Consider the following 15,382-nt stretch of genomic DNA (forward strand, 5'->3'; position numbering starts at 1 on the left):
TTGGGTTGTTTTGCTTGGTGATTTTATTGCATCAGAAACGATGCAGTGTTTGTTTTTTATGTGTATTTTCACTTCACACTGTGTTTCCACACAGGTTTTCCACATCAAGCCTCTCAAGGGGAACACTGACAGGCAGTATGGACCATCCATTAATAGATATCGAAATATCTGCAGCTTAATTGCACACATGGTTATGTTCACAGCTTTGACAAAATTATGATGGGAATTTTTTTTACAAATCAAAAACAAGAAAATTCAGTTACCCTTCCTCTGCTAATACTTTTGATGGGCCTTGTTTGCAATCGAAAGAAAAAACTCTTCTCACTCACAGCAGCTGGCTGATACGATTTTTCATTGGGCATGTAACTTATTTTCACTTGCCATTTTACAATTCACAAATGATGGATACCAAAGTACTACAAGCAAAACTCATCAACAACACAATCACATTTCCCTACAGGTGATTAACAGTGTTTGTCCCCATATTCATCAAAAATGAAGATGCGAACTAGTGAGCACTCTTTATCAGGGAGGACTGTGCGTTTATTGATGGCACAACAGAGATCGCAATCATTCAAGAATTCTGGGATTTCCAGGTAGCAATGGGAGAAGTTGCCCCGCATCATTGTCCCTTTAAAGTGAAATGAAGTGACTTTATATCTCTCAAGTATCAACAGTCATTACAGGCTAGCAACCAGTTATCACCATGTAACAGTTATTGCAAACAGATCAGTATCACACGTACGCAGTTCTGATCAATTACAAGTCTGGTATTTTTGTCACCACAGTATTTGACAACAAACAACAGTGTTTATAGTCAGTGGGAATGTCACACAACCTATAAACAGTGCCTGGCCAAAAGTGAGTCATCAAAATGGCTGTTGTGTGATTTGTCCAGAGCAGGTACAGCTTGTTTTTTCACAAATAAAAGAAATGCACGGTAGGTACACTACCTTTGTTGATCAGTATTTGGTTATATGAGCCTTGGCAGGAATTACATGTCTCAGTCTCCTAGGAATCGACTGATATAAGCTGTGAACATATTGAAGTCGGAGACGGGTCCGGAGTCATGTGAGCATAAGTAGTAAGTCTTCCCTGCTTTTGATGTTCTGTAATTTTTTTCCCACTTAAATTTTCAATGTCCCCTATAGATTTCCAATAATATTGATGTCTGGGTTCTGTGAGGGCCAAGTCACTCAAATGATATCATTTTCCTGTTTCCATTGTTTCGTTCTTCACATTGTCATCTAGGAAAATCCACCCATTATTGACGAAGTTCCTCAACATATGTCACATTTGGGATTTCACTTTCTTAGTAAAGTACAAATTCTAGTACTTTTCTTTTGTTGAGTCCCCCCCCAAAAAGTACTAGAATTTGTACTTTACTAAGAAAGTGAAATCCCAAATATGACATGTTGCATTTGACCACTTTCTAAATGGTATTGTGTAATCATGACAAACTTCTTGGTGATAACTGGCTACAAACTGTCCTCAAAGACACTCATATATTGACATGTTTCTGCTCTATTTTATTTTAAAATGTTTTTAAGGAATTGGCAAAATAAGACAGGTACTGTGTCATGGGACCGTCAACAGAAAAGCATACTGACTCCCAACATGGTCCCACACACAGTCTATTGACTTGAGAGCACTATGACATGAAGCTCTAACGTCACAGTATTGTTGACATAACTTTATTGGTTTGTAGTGAAAATAAAATTTCTTTCCTTGACTAAATGGACTGCGTCCTTGGTCAATCACCAGTCTATGACTGTATAATATCCAAAAGTGAGCTGAATTCGATGTTCTGGTGATTTCGACGAGTGCATTGCTAGCGCTATATCCGGGAAGTATGTGCGCAATTGGAGTGCACAAACAGTTTCAAGCCCAGTTCCTGTCATGAGACGTTTTATTTACAATTGAAATCCAGAAGTTAAAGGGGCACTGATGCGGAGCAATTTCTGTGGACTGGTTGTTCCTTATGTTATTGTTTTCTCCCGTGAGTACCCAGATGATATCCAAGAATTCGTGACAGGTTTGTGACCTCTGCTGTGAGAGTTTAATTACAGACAGATCAACTAAGGTGAAGTCATTTTTACTTCATTACAAATGTATCATGAAAACAAATGAAATACTTTGAAGGTTAATCATCTGCCAGTGGTAGACATGGTAAAAAACTATTTGGTCGGAAAAATAATGAAGCCAGTGTACGTCTTTATATTTTCTCTCATAACCCTAATTAGTTTATTGTCATATTTGTATGATTTTGAAAATTAATAAAAGAACACACTGTCTTCCTATACTTACAGTAAATTTCTAACATGACAGTAACATTTAAACATTGTATAAACTGCCAATGTGGATCCTATTTCACACACGCCCTATGCTCAATCTAGAGTGTGTTTTCTGTCATATAGATTCTGCTGAATGCTACAACAAATAAATTAAAACAAAATGCAAATAATGAATTCAAAACAGACTAATGTTACTGCAACAATGTCAGGCTACTACCTTGTTCAGCTGGTAAATAATCCTGCTCTATATTGTGTGTCTTACAACAGTCTAATTTGCGAAAAAGTGACACATCGTTCCACGTCTTTCACTTTGGTGAAACCTGATAAACCTCTCACTGGTCACCCAAGATAGCATACCTAGCAACTAATTGTATGATGTCCGCCTTTCTAAATACATGTAATTTAGTTAACCAATAATGAGCACTCAATCAATCAATGCAATGGTGGTTAATTCTTTGAAGGGAAGATGTTGCTTTTACACTTGCAGTTTATGACAGGGTGTAGTCAGTATAGATTAGTACATCTACATAGCCTTTTGACAAATCCGCTGTAGAAGATAAAAGTATTAATCAATCAGTGTGTTATCGGTTAATCCTTTGATCAATGTTTGTTTTTGTAACTCAGCTAATAAACCCTCTTACATGCATCACTTACATGCACATATTACATAACATACAACACATTTGCCACTACAGACCTTAATTTATATTGTTGAGTATTTACTCCAGACAGGAGAAATGCCAAACAGGAACCTTTGTTGAGTAATCTGAGTGGTATTACCACTAATCATACCTCTTGTAAATTCATTAACTGACCATCAAGTGAATGATGACAAATAACACGTGTTATTATCAAACGCGAGTTACAGCAAGGAAGATGTAATCTCTGTGTCGCATGCAGCCTGAAAACACTTATGGGCCGAAACTGTTTTGAGGATACCAACGGAACTTCGTCGTTACATAAGAAATCATGCAGGCATTTGCTGTGTACTTGGGTAAATAGGTGTAAAAAGGTTTTTTTCACTTAAGACAAATTTCAGATTTCTCTACCAATGGCAAAGTCATTGTTTTTAGTTTACAAATTCAAATAAATCAACTGTGTGTTTTTATTATCATAGATCATAGATAATAAACCAGGGTAGTTACCATAGCTACCAAAATTTATGTATGAATTTTGCTATGACTGCTGGCCCAACCCTCAAAACTATATATAAAGCTTTGTAATCTTTCGGACTAATACGAAACAAATGGCTTACTACGTGCCAAATTGGCACTATACCATCAAGGCATCAGAAAAAAACTACACTTCTGGGATATTTTGTTACAATCAGACAAGGAATACCATGGACATTTTTAAATAATGGCAGATGATGGGCATCTGTCCTCCTGACTGCTTATGGTAAGAAATTCTGCTAATGTGTACTGGAGCCCAGTTCCTTTGTCCGTCACGGTCAAGGGAGAAGGTGCTGACCAATTTGCAGCTTGGTTTTGCAATTAGACTGTTGGCGTGAAACATTATTCACTCCATATCAGTTATGAAAAGAGCAAATAAACATTGATACTATTTACCAAGATGGTTAATATTCCAGTGTTAGGGGTTTTCGACGGTATAAGACAAAAATGTAATTTTTATCTGTAATATCATTTTAAGTTTTGATTTTGCTAACCTTGAGTGAGAAAAGTATATTCATCTATTTCACAAAAAAGTATCATGTGTTTCCAACAAAAATAGCATTTACAACATTGTATCGGCGAAACTGCAGTCGCTTGTCACATCCGGGTATTTTTGTATGTGTTTTCGACGGTGAGCCATTCTTTTCCCTCCGCACTGCAAGAGAGTGTTTTGATAACGTGGCTTCCTGTTTCATACATTACCTGTCACTAGCAGACGACTGATCTTGTTGAATTTTGCTCGCTATTTTTTGTTATACAGGCAATTGATTTTGCATCTGAAGTGGTATTAACGATCGAGGGTAAATAATATTGTTGTTTATTTGCTCTTTACATAACTTAATTTCTTGATTTCAATGTCAGTAAAACATCTCATGACAGGAACTGGGCATCCGCCCTACCGATGAAACTGTTTGTGCACTCCGATCGCACACATACTTCCTCGATATAGCACTAGCAATGCAATCGTCGAAATCACCAGAACGTCAAATTCAGCTCGCTTTGGGATACCACTTCTGGTGCAAAATCAGTTGCCTGTTTAACAAAAAATAGCGAGGGAAATCCAGCAAGATCAGCTGTCTGCTGTTGATAGGTTATGAATTAAACAGGAAGCCATGTAATAAAAACACTCTCTCGCAGTGCAGAGGTAAAAGTAGGGCTCATCGTTGAAAACACGTACAAAATACCTGGATGTTGCAAGCAGCTACAGTTTCGCTGATACAATGTCATCAATGCTATTTTTGTAGGAAACACATGATATTTTTGTGTGAAATAGATGAATATACGTGTATCACTCACAGTTAGCAAAAACAAAACTTTAAATGATATTTTAATACAAAAATTACATTTTTGTCTTACATCGTCGAAAACCCCTATTGCCCCTAACACTGGGATATTTTTTCTCGAATGGCAAGAGAAATTCTGAATGGAGACAATTGTTATTAATTACATAATACGTTTACCACTTAATTATGTAGCCATCACTATGTTTACCTTATTTCACCAATCCCTTTCTCCTCTGACAATCAAAGGGTTAGGGATAGGGTTAGGTTGGGTTAGGGTTGGTGATTAAAGGATTAATCCTAGGAAGGTGCCGAACGTATCCTATAGTAGCTCCGTTAACGGTTTAGGTACATGCACATTCATTTAAATGATACTATGTATAATGCGTTTCAGCAAGAGTTGCGCCCGTACGTCCCGCCGCACTCACCCTTATACCAAGAAATCAGTCCAACTGTGAGAACATCTTCCCAGCAAAACAGTAATGGTAACTGAAAACAGAACAGGTGTGCCTTAAAACCTGGGCATAAAATACCGGGCCGAACTACCGGTTACCAGTAAAACTGGATTCAAGAATATTAAAACGAAACCTGCTTATTTCTGGGATGGCTTAAAAGTCAAGTCGGGCCGGGATGAGGCGGGCGAACGAACGCCGTGCCTTCAGTTGGTAATGCAACACACACTCATGATAATAGTGATCAATCGAAAGCCACAAACGCGTACCATAATAACCTTATATTGCTTAAAACTCGGGAATACGAATGTAGCGACCGGAACTGGCATAATCAGTAGCCTGTGAACTAACCAAGGTTACGTCTACAAGAGGAATCGTTAAACGAAACAGGATTTATACTTCAGTCAATTCCACCAAACATTTCCGTCGGCCCGAAAATGTTTTACATCTATATCCAATCAAATACCACCCTTAAACATCACTGTTCAGTGTATTTAACGCATGCCCACTCATAAACAATACGACCTTTTCCCCACTCTCAACGTTTTCTCGGTCACAAGCATAGCCAGTCTCATTGGGGTGCATTTGAAAAAGGTTAGGCATACTGTACATTTGATTAGAACACAGTGAAAACAAACTTCTCCTGGAGAATACAGTGCCACTGACGTGGGTGTGTTTTCATGATATCATATAACCATAACATGTCACGCCTTGCCGTAATTCCGCAGCACGTCTCATTTTACCTTATATCTTCTGATATTTATTAAGTTAATCATATGTGCAAATCATTATTATTGGTAGAATGTTGGGAACTGGACCTCACTCTCGAAGTCTCAAACCAGCCTTACTGGAGATGGGACTTGCCCCAGAGGAAGGCACAGAACCCGACCAAGAATATCTTGGTCAAAACATCACAAATCCACACTACTAGAGTATGCGAAGGCGACAGCATGACCTGGTAATCCACGTATCTATGGCAAGTCGCTAAAGCTGCATTCGGACAATGCCATGCCCAGGTATGAAAAATATCAGAGTTCAACTCCGGCGTCTAAAAAACCTCATGCCCCGTGAAGCAGTTCAACCCACAACTGGTGCTCGTCAGGAACCTTTGCATGAGCAAGATACTCAAGTGGCAGCAGATCCAAAACTTCTAATGGATGTCCGCGTTAACCACTTTCCTCTTCCCGAAACAAACTCATCTGGCCTGGAGCCACTTGGACCAGAAATTTTAGACCCTTTCTCTGTTGCAGGCGTATTTTAGTATGAATATATTGTTTTAATCTTATTCTCTTAATTTTTCTGCTTCTCTACTTTTTAGCTGAATTATGATAAGGCAGGTTAAGCTCTAGAGCTTGGCCTCACCGCCTAACTGTCCAAGCCATGCCGCTTCTCAGTTGATTGGTCTCACTAATTCCCTGCACTGTTACACTCATTCCGCACCGTCGGAATCTTTGCCACCTAAAGACACCTTAGACAGACAGTGTAGGATTAAGGTTAGTATTCATGTAATTAAAGTAACATTGCATTTAATCCTTGCAGTATGTAGTTAATAAAAGTATGTCTATTTACTATCATTCAAATAAGCATTACATTGTATAGCATCTAAAGAGCGCTATATGTAATTATATTAGTTTTCCTATCCATTAGCTATAAACACGAATAAGTATTACTTATCGTTTAATAATATCTATAACAGAAAAGTTCCTGTTCGTAATACCGGTGCTGTGCCCGATTGGTGTACACCCTTGTACCACCCACAGGGTATGTGTATATGCTCATTTTATATCGTTACTGCATATAGTATCATCATGCAATGAATGAGGAATCATGAATATGTCATCATTACATTATGCGAAATGAGGTGATATACAATTCCAATATACTACATGTGCAATAAGTAATGTTGCTAATGCATATTTGGTAATTATCTCTAGTATTTACCTATCTATGGAATAATATATTCCTGTTTGAATTGTGTCTGATATACGGTATATTATTGTGTTTATTGTTACAGGGTGACGCTTACTAATCTTATTTTACGTCGAAATAAACGACCTCGCACCCAACAGAGTGTTGGCACCGTTTTGCCCACGCTGACCCTGCTATAATTCTTCCTCTTCTTCAGTTGCTGACCTTTCCGAAAATGCTGTTTATATTTTTTTCATTCTATTTATGATGAAATATCTGTTATACCTTTGGGAAGACGGACGCCAAATCAAACAAACAAATATATTGTTTCCCAAAAATGAAATTGATTTATTAAATGACATTATCTGTATGAAACTTACTGCGGACTGTTCATTGCATGAAGTTAACTGTTGTGTCTATGCCTCCCTACGAACATTGGAGGAACTTCACACAGTTTCCAAAGAAGAATCACCCAACACACTAAGACCAATGAACTAAAGAAAAACCGGTTTCAAGTAAAATTAACGGAAACAAAAAAAAACATATTTCCTGAATAGAGCTGTGCCTGAAATTAAGGTCATCACGGAATCCCATGTCTAAACAACAAAAGGCAATTTGTACAAGACAACAATAGAAAAGGTACTTCTCCAAATTGTCGAATCTCTTAAGGCAAAAATAAAAATTTGGACAGATAGAAAAATGGGAAAAGAGAAACACATTTATCAAACAAAATAAACTGTTTAGGAATGATGAAAAAAACCCGATTCTATAGGCAACTCAAAACAAGTGGTAATGGTAATAAACGGCCTCCCACCGATGCCAATGAAAGGTTCTGAAAACTGTTGTGGTCCATACCCGGCAACTGTAACCTGGAGGCACCATGGGTCAGTGATTATGACCATGCAATGCATGAGAAGGTAACTACGTCGTTCGTCTGTTACATCTCACCAGATTGCCTGAAAAGTGTCATTCAAAAGATCAAATCTAATACAGCTCCAGGGCCTGATGGTATTCAAAACCGGTATTAGAAACCGTTTCTCTGTGTCCAAACACCGTTACTTCTCTGTTTTAATTCTCTTGTGGACACAGGTGATGTTCCTCCATGGTTCTGTAAAGGTCGCACTATATTCCTTCCCCAAAAAGAGACTTGACTGATCCCCCAAACTTCCGCCCTACATGTTTGAATACCCAATACAAATTATTCACAGGGTGTTTGACGAACCTCGTGTCATCTTACTGCTCTTCTAATGAGATAATTTACAGAGAGCAGAAGGGGGCGAGAAAGGGATGTTGGGGGTGCAAGGATCAACTTCAGAAAATGATTTTGGAAGAGGCTAAACATACCACCGCAACCTCTCCATGTGCTGGATTGACTACAAAAAAGCATATGACTCTGTCCCTCACGAATGGATTCTGAAGTGTCTTCAGTGTATTGACCTCTCTGAGCGACTACTTAATTTATTCAAGTCTTTAATGAGTTGCTGGTCGACTCAACTTGAGATATACTCGCAAGGGCAGATGCAGACTTCGGAATCTATTCCAATCAGATGGGGAATATTTCAGGGGCATTCCTTCAGGCCTTTGCTTTTTTGTCTGTCTTTAAATCCTTGGAGTTTCCTGCTCAATAGGAAGGAGGGTTACCATCCCAGGCCTCCTCAGCACAGATCCCCAACACCTCTTACTCATCTCCTCTACATGTATGGCATCATGCTCCTTGCCAAAGGAGATACAAGTTTGAATGAAAAGGTTCTCCTTGTCGAGTCCTTTTCTAATGATACTGACATGACATTTGGACTTGACAAATGTAATACTCCTCATTTGAAACAAGGCAGGGTAACTAATGATGGATCGGTCAAGTTACAAGGGGGAGGATTTATCGAGCATCTTGTGGAAGATCAGGCACACACCTGTCTTACAATACAAGTATGAGACAAGCTCCAGAATGCCCAGATTCAAGATAAACTTCAGGTCGAGTATAAATCTCGTTCAGAGTTCAGAGATAAATGCTCAAAACAAGGTCAAAGCCACTAATACGTTTGCTGTGCCAGTCCTGTCCTATTCCCTTGGAGTATTTGATTGGACCAAACAAGACATCCAGAGTCTTAACTGCCTGACCAGAAGGATCATGTCTGATAACAAAACACACCACCCTCATTCCTCTCTTAATCGTTTTTATATGCCAGTCAATTCTGGAGGTTGGGGTTTGATTAATGTGGAGGCTCTTCATGACAGAATGTTATTGTGTACTTTTGCACATATTTATTTATCGGATGATCCTCTGGTGATGCATGTCAAGATATACGATGAGAGCAAGGAATTCCACAGCTAGTTTAAGCGTTGTTGGGCACAATCTGAAATTTGAAGGTGATTTTGTTGATGGTGATGTACAGCTGTACTGCTGGACGGTACAGCGATGGGAGTAAACCAGGTGAAGTCCTTCACCAAGTCAGCCCAGAATCGGTCCTTTGTGGACAAGCTGTCTGGGAAGGCATTACATCGTGTGTGTGGAACAGAACAGCAATCCAACCGACTCCTTCGCCTGGATGAAGTCAGCTGGTCTCAAAGGTGAAACTGAGGGCTTCCTTTTTGCTGCTCAGGACCAGCCACTTCCCATTCGCAATCGCCAGAATGTGATTCTAAACCGAAATGTGAACATGAAATGTCGACTATGCAATGAATTCACAGAGACTGTCCAGTCTTAAAAGACATGATGGCACGGCACGCTGCTTTACTATCGTCTCCGCCATGCCTGTAGCTTTGACCCCGAGGTCCATCCATGGTACGTCCCAGAATATGTCCAGGGCGTCCTAAAAATTCCAGCCAACAAACCTGATCCTGTCCTATTTTTGATAAAGCCAATGAAATTATTTATATCATTGACTTTTTTGTCCCTTTTGACAGCAGTGTGATTGGCAAGATTCAGGAAAAGCATGATAAATATGCTGACCTCGCCTTTGAAATGTCTCGTTTGCATCCCAAGTACACTGTCGTCAGGCTCCCCTTGTTCTCGGTGCCCTTGGTTTGGTACCTCCTCCTCTCTTGGCGCAGATCAGGAGAGTGCCTGGGTTCTCCAACGGGAGCACAACCCTTCTGACAATCCGGGTTATGCAGAAGGCTGCAGTGTTGGGGGGCCTCCATATTCTCTGGAAAGTTCTTGGGGGATTCGACTAGGCAGCGTTTAGTGGGAAAAGTCCCATTTGCTGTCTGGGCTGCGTGTAGAGGGGGTAAGGACCCTGAGCTGATGATGAGCGTTACCATCCTCTCTGCTGCATTTGAATCGTAATCTGTAAATAATAATAGCGTCGGAAGATACAACAAAGGGAAGTAATGCTATAGGTATGGGGGCGCTGTGGTAGGTTAGTCTAAGTAAACTTATCCTCAGTGCTTTTCGTTAGACTTTACCAGCGAGTCTAACGAAACCTTATGAGAGGTCGCGTCAGGTAACCTCCTAGACAGCTTACCAAATCACGAAAGTGGACATTCACACATACCTTTTGAACTTTTTATCTCGAAAAGGTTCGTTCCCAAACGATTCCGAATGCTATTTAGCATACGCTCGCTTCCGGGTGATGCACACGGCGCACGTTACAACCATGACAACGGTGAGTAAACGGTCCCTGAAAATGGTGTTTTTGGCAGTTTTCAAGGATGTCATCTTGCGGAAATATTGGCTAATTGTAACCATGTCAACAGAACCCGCAAAGCGTATATACAGCTGGTCAAATAAATGTGTTATATACAGATTTTTGTTTGTGGAGAGATCTGTGTCGGTAACCTGAATATTTTGAAAGTCCCTCAGATCCCTAAATAGTAGCCGTTGTTTGATTGGTTAAATCTATTTAACCGTCTCGGGTTTGATTGGACAGTTATAAGTCGCTCAAAGGTTACCTGACGCGACCTTCTACTAGGTTTTGTTAGACTCAGTGGTGGTAGATACTGACGGAGATATATGCTGTTTTATGTCGTTTTGATAGCACACTGCATTTTTGCACTTTTGAATCCAAAAAGGCCGCCAAACTACGCAACTTTGATAAGCATCTAAGAATATGAAATGTCTAACACAGATGAGTCCTGTCCATTATCAACATTTTCTGAGCTGAACCTGAGCAGCTATGCTGTTCCTAAAGAACAATACTTGAAAACTACTAGAATCCAATATGGTCTCCTAACAATTCATATTTTGACATGCATCAAAGAACAAACATGTTCAGCACACCAAGCTTCTACATACTGGTAAATTCCAACTGTTCCAGATTATTCATGTGTGAAATATGGGCGGTACATGTGCAAATTTTGTTGCCCATTCAAAGCTACAGATTGTGGAATATATCGGGCCCTAAAAACGGCAGTTTCCCTCTGAACATCTGAAATCCATTATGCCCGCCAAAACACGTGACATATGACTAAGAACAGAAAGTGTACAGCAACCACAGACAACATCCGAAGCAGCTTCTTAAAGACTTTTCCCTGGTAAGTTTGCTTTTGAAAAACTCTAGAAGTCTTTGAACATTTTTCAAGAGAACTTTGGTCCGAAAGTAGCAGTCAATATGGCGGCCACCGAAGGCACATCCTGGCACTTTTTGTGCAGAACTTGCATAATGGTTGCTGGGCATCAGTTTTATAGAAAGTTTGGAATGTCTATAGCTGATGATTCTAGATCGGCACACTTTTGGAGCTAACTACTCAGAAAACTGCCGAAAAACATGGACAAAAACCGTACATTTTAACGACTTATCTCGCCAGTCAAAATTGTAGTAAATTCGATTGCGCATCTGCTCAAGAAATGTCGAAGCCATGGAACCATTAGTTCTGGAGATATTTGCTGTGAAAGTTTGAAGCTTTGGAATTAATTTTGAATTATCTGCCCTTTGCTTTGAGGCCTAGAGTCTTGGATGATTTGGGGCGCAAACACCTTTAGCTTTATGGGCACCTTGGTGATTTTTTAAATCGATTGGTTTAGGGGTAATAGGAGGCGGAATAATATATAATCATAAATATAGTTGCAACCAACGATGCGGGCTCCTTTATTTAATACAATCTGTAGATCTTGTGAAAGTATTAATTGTTACTGTTAATACAGATAATGTCACTGTCAGTATTGAAGAATGTTTGAGTCAATAACTTTGAATTCTCAGGGTCGAGGGTTGCATACAAAGGTTTGGATTATGACACTTTTGGCTTAGAAACCAGATACTGAGTTTGAGGAACAAAAGTGATGGCTATACATTCACTTGCCAATGGTGCATTTGAATTAGCCGAATAGATGACTTCACCTCCAGTTTTGACAACGTTTTCCAGTTACCTGTCACGTGACCATTCGTGTGTTGATATGAAGTTTCATAGATGATGAGAATTGAATGAAAATCATCCTGGCTGTGTTGTGAATCTATTATCTCCGACTTGACAATTCAGTCCACAAAAAGTGCAGATTTTAGTGTGTCTGAACAGACCCATAATGCCAGCATTCGATTACTTTGCTTTGAATTGACCCCAATTTCCATCTCCGTTTTATGGACTCGACAGATACCATGCAGACGATACTGACAAATTATAACTGTCAGTTTTCATCATTATCTTTACGTTTTTCCCCGAGAAAACAAACATTGCCAAAACTCCAAACAACTACTCAAAGTGTCAAGTTTGGTAACTTCCACCCCGCGGTAACAACTCCATGTTCCCATCAGCTTGATCAGCATCCGTCAACATTCAGAATGAAAGTGAGTTTTGTTCTTTTAAACTTCTTTTTTAAAAACAAATTCCAATTATGAAATTTCTTCAATATGTCAAGGTTTGAAACACAACAGTTTTATTACAAAGTTTATGTCAAATTAGGTGAATAACATAAAAACTTCAGAAACGGTCATAATTGGTCTTGTTAGCACAATCTACACTACCGCGCTTCCTGTTGACCGCTTTTTGGAGAAACACGATCAACAACAGTAAACAAGCAGGAAACATCGGTGAATAGCTGATCTGTCATCAAGATAAATTTTATTTCATTCTGTGAAGAAATAATGGAGCAAATCCTTAAAAACCGCGTAAAAACCGCGATAACTGGTCGCTAGCCAGTAGTATTTAACAACGAGCCCGGTTTATTTTCAACAGCTGATTAAATTCGCTGAGGGTTGTGACTGCATGAAAACCTACATGTAGAAGATAAGTTAACTGTTTTGTCACTTAATTCAAATAAGTCAAATAATTGTTATTAGTGTCAGTATTAGGACTGTACTTTTGTAGTAAAGTTTCAAGTCGTTATGTTATGCTCACTAGCTTCCATTCTCGATTCACCGCGAAGGTAGACTAAATTGTGCCGATTTAAACTTCTTTCACACATTCGTTTATTTTTCAGAAGGGAAACATACCTTTAGTTGAAAGGTATTTGCAAGTAATGGTGGTAGTTTTATGACTTAAAAATGATTACGGTGTATTTGATGTGTGTGAAAAGTATGACTGATCGCCGATCTGTTCTGATCCGCCATTGAAATATTACACGACGTTGTTCGAGTGTTTCAGGTTATTTCTTCAAAAACACCTTTCACATACACCTTTAATGCTTATGAGGGGAATACACTATCAGATGAAATGTGTTTGCAAGTAATCGTAATAGTTTCATAATCTAATAAAATGTTAGGATGTATTTGAGGTGTGTGAAAAAAGTGACATATCGCTGATTTGATCAGATCAGCCATTGAAATACTACACTGTGAGTGTTTCTAGTTCTTATTCTAAATCTTCTTTCATGTATGAGGGGAATGTACCAACAGGTGAAATGTGTTTGCAAGTAATAGTGATAGTTCTAGGATTTTAGAAAAATTGTTAGGGTGTATGTGATGTGTGTGAAAAATATGACATATCGCCGATCTGATCTCATCCGCCATTGATACTTGTGTTACTTACCGGTTATATTTCTATAACTTCTTTCTTTCTTGTTGACCTTATTATTTGACAAAACTGGAAAGGTGTTTACAACGCTTTGTGATAGTTTTACACTTTTTCTTTCGAGGGGTGTGTGACAGTGTCTGTAAACACTTTGTTAGTGTCCATGCCATTCCCCACATGCAAAAAATATATCTAAATTGATTATTTATGTAAGCAAAAATGTTTCAAAGTAGATTTTCCCCCAAAAAGGACAGCTGAAAGGGTGTACTTTCTTTTTCTTTATTTCTTTCATTCATTCACATAAATATATTGCTTTTAATTCTTACAATAATTCATTCATTTATTCATTCATTCATTCACTGTAAAATTCCGACTGATACAATAAACGTTAAGTTTTGTTAAACACAGCTGAATTTGCGCTGGGAACGAAACAAGCCACCGTGTGCGTTAGAGCATGACGAGGCCCGCGTTAATTTGTAGAGGCATGGAGCTTATATAGAGGATGTGGAGTATCCCTGGTAGAAGTGGTAACGAAAGCAAGAGAGTGACCTATCCCTGGTTCGAGTAGGAGACTCGGGGATTAATTAGTTTCAGAATTGTGTAATTTCTTTCAGCAATAGGAACTCAACGAATGATCATGATTTCGATTTCCATCTCAGGAATATCGGTTTCATTGGAGATACATGCCACGAAAAACAGTTACATTGACAGGACTTGATTGTGCAAATGGCTAAATCTAACCCACGAACAGTTTGCCAACAAACAAAGCAGTACAGATCGTGACCCTAACTATGCAGGATGCACTTTTATCTACCTAAATCCCGTATCGGGTCATCTCAGGCAGTCTTATAAAGATAGGATCATGTGGTTACACTATGTGTGGTCCATTTGGCTCTAAAGCGGACCGATGAATTGCAGTCCAGCTCGAAAACTAATAAACAAAACAAACTCAGTGAAACACCAATCCTTATCAGAACATCATACCGACACTGTGAGGTTTTAACAGAATATTTCTCCTTGAAATAGGACAGTTGTTTAACAAACTATCATTAAAATATTGATACAGTGCACTGTTTGTTACGAAGGAGGAGTGTAGAGAAAGGGACATCCAGGTGTTCTAGAAAGCATGGAGACAGCACAGCACAGGTTAATGAATAAATAACTTTCCCGGCACTTGTGCATGTGCTTCTCGAACACCTGGCTGTGCCTTTCCCTGGACAACTCCTTCATAATAAACAGTCAACTGTATCAACATTTTAATGACAGTTTGTTTTACAATTTTTTTATTATTAGGACAAAAATTCTGGAAAAACCACACAGAGTTGGTATGATGTTTTGATTATGATCAGCCTTTCATTGAGTATGTTGTGCTTATTAGTTTTCGAGTTACATTGCAA

General features: G+C 39.0%; 1 protein-coding gene across 1 annotated transcript in view; it reads right to left on the bottom strand.

Annotated features, from left to right (window-relative positions):
• The window catches only part of LOC137283500 (RNA polymerase I-specific transcription initiation factor RRN3-like), a 302,356-nt gene extending 297,051 nt beyond the window's left edge, over positions 1-5,305 (bottom strand). The window contains exon 1 of the mRNA XM_067815033.1: positions 5,175-5,305. The gene's annotated coding sequence lies outside the window, so the exon portion shown is untranslated. The remainder of the gene's footprint in view (positions 1-5,174) is intronic.
• Between the last annotated feature and the right edge of the window lie 10,077 nt (positions 5,306-15,382).

Source organism: Haliotis asinina, chromosome 5 (assembly GCF_037392515.1).
Source record: "Haliotis asinina isolate JCU_RB_2024 chromosome 5, JCU_Hal_asi_v2, whole genome shotgun sequence".
NCBI classification, from domain to species: domain Eukaryota; kingdom Metazoa; phylum Mollusca; class Gastropoda; order Lepetellida; family Haliotidae; genus Haliotis; species Haliotis asinina.